Source organism: Amblyomma maculatum, chromosome 10, assembly GCF_055883805.1.
Source record: "Amblyomma maculatum isolate TAMU_Amacu chromosome 10, ASM5588380v1, whole genome shotgun sequence".
NCBI classification, from domain to species: Eukaryota; Metazoa; Arthropoda; class Arachnida; order Ixodida; family Ixodidae; genus Amblyomma; species Amblyomma maculatum.
The window spans coordinates 131,679,254-131,681,726 of NC_139353.1; the positions used below are offsets into that span (position 1 = coordinate 131,679,254).

Genomic DNA, 2,473 nt, shown 5'->3' on the forward strand with positions numbered 1-2,473 from the left:
TCTTTGCTGGTTTTAGAATTTTGCTGGTTCCCTCCTGGAATGCTACTGGAACCAGCAAGTAACCCACCCAAGTTTACAAACGCATGTAATGAAGTTCATTTACGCACGTGAGAACTTGTTGCATTCCCCTATCGCGAGCTCATTCATTCTACAAAAACGCAGCACGGAAAGTATATACCCGTTTTTACACCATGTTTCTGCTCCGTGATCAAAATATCACCGTAGCTGCGAAAGACACCTTTTTAAAGAAGCTAAGTTTTTTTTTTTTTTTTTTTCGGCCGTTAGCCGCAGTGGTATGCCGCTATGAGCTATTGCAAACATCAAAGATTCAAAAAATGTTATCTGATCTATACAATTTTGTTTATCACGGCGTAATGCACGAGGCTGTTACTGCTGTCACCTTCATTATCTGCTTGCGTAGCAGACGACGCGCCTTCGAACGATCTGGTGCAACGATCAGAGCAGATTAAATGCAATTACGTGTAAGGGGGTATACAAATATTAATATTAGCACAATTTGAAATATTTCAGGAGTATTTGTTCGTAACGTTTGACAAACGCGCATTTTCAGCGCTTACGACACTATCGTAACCAGTCTCCGGTTGATGCTCAACAAGCCAAAAGAAGCCGTTCCGAAGTTTAGACATTTACGTAGTGAGCTGTTTTGTGCTGGCTCGTGTTTGCGAATGCAGGAGTATTTTGTGCTTTTTTACAATATTTAAACGTCGTCGTCAGTATGAATTATTCAAGACATTTTATCTGAAACATCTACGTAAGTTTGAACCGGTCAAGGTGGTGTGACAACTTCTGTCAAGACGGAGAAATGTGATGCGACATCTGCAAGGCCTAGGACCTGCGTGTGTTTGGTAAGTAGAAAAGTGCATCTCATCTCATTTCTTTTTTTTTTTTTTTTCTAGTCCTCGCGTTGTGTAACGTCTAGTGGATTTGCGAGAGCTTATTATAGGCACGGAGGAAAAGAACAGTGACTCAAGCGCGCACCACTGCCAGCGCAGTTCGGCAGTGATGAGAGCCGCTTACTAGTCGAGTGACTATCAAAGTGAGCTGGTAATTTTGTCGTCCCTAGTTTAAAATAGGCCATATCATTTTGCCGAAGTATCATTGGTGCTATTTTCGGCAAGTAAAATATCTTTGTCGCCCGATTGTTTTTCGCTTTGTACGAACAATGGTGAACAGCCAAGGATTCAAAGAACGTCTAATCGCAAGTTAACACACTGTGCAAGTTAACACATATTCGATACGGTTCGTTGCAAATAGACTAACTAGACTATCTTTCCATGTCAATCCATTTGCAGGGTATGGGTGTATGACTTGAGTGGCATACCAAACAAGGTTAAATGAATATGCCGCTAAACAGTCATGTCTGGCTAGCAATGGGTATACTTCTAACCTCTCTGATTTAATTTAAATGAGCGAACAGTCTACGAGTCCAATGTAAACTTTGGGGATAATTTTTTTTTTTTAGGTTGTTGATATTGACAAGAATGAGTCTTATGATGATTTAGGGAGAAATAATATTAAATGAAAAGCGGCATTGTTTTTCCTTCCACTTTTCATTTAATATTCTTTCTCCCTAAATCATCTTAACACTCATTCTTGTCAACATCGACAACAAACCTAAAAAGAAAAATTATCCCCAATATTTACCTTGGACTTCTAGACTGTTCGCTCCTTTAAATTGTATCATAACGAGCCCCTCATTTCATCTAACCTTTCTGGTAATACCACACCAGTTGTTACGTGGCATCTGCCTAAAGCAATGCAGACACTTTCCTAGGAGTGGCATTCTCATGGTTGAATGAATGAAACACTATGGGTGCGTGTGGGCATTGGTGCAGTCTGCACAGGCACATGCAAAAGCTAGCCACCCACACATTAGTAGAAGCGCTGTTCATTGAAAATTTTCCCTAAACGTGGTTTGCATCACACTTGACCAGTTCTCTTGTGGATTTGCACCAAATATGTGGTTCTTGGGTAGATGCTTTCAGTTTCCATTATTCATCTTTTATGTGCAGCAGCATGGTTTTGGTAGCATATTTTTCTGGTCTTTTTTTTATTTATTTTTTTTCATGCAGCTACCTTCATATGGCACCATCTGAGTTGGAGCTGGAGCACACCTGCTGCAGTACCACAGTCTCGAAGGGTAAATGTGTCCATGCAGATTGCAGAATGTATATGGGCATGGAAAATAAAATTAAACTATGAGTCATGACCTTTGCTGTTGCCTTTATTTTCTTTGTGCAGTCCAAGGCAGTCACTGCACCAAATTCTCGTAGGCTGACAAGCCCCCGGAGAACCAATCCACCAAATTCTGACTATATGCAGCTCTCGGTTGAAACCTAGCAGCCACTGGTTCCAATACCCACTGGTCCCAGTAGCTGCTGGTCCCAGCAGCTACTGGTCCCAGCAGCTGCTGGTTCCAGCAGCTGCTGGGAATGTGTTAATAAACCAGCAC

The 2,473-nt window shown here is 41.4% G+C and overlaps 1 long non-coding RNA gene across 1 annotated transcript; it reads left to right on the forward strand.

The window, feature by feature from the left end:
* The first annotated feature begins 612 nt into the window (after positions 1-612).
* Positions 613-2,223, forward strand: LOC146177477 (uncharacterized). Its single transcript, XR_014701034.1, has 2 exons — positions 613-866; positions 2,094-2,223. It is a non-coding gene; the product is annotated as an uncharacterized LOC146177477 (long non-coding RNA).
* The last annotated feature ends 250 nt before the right edge of the window (positions 2,224-2,473 follow it).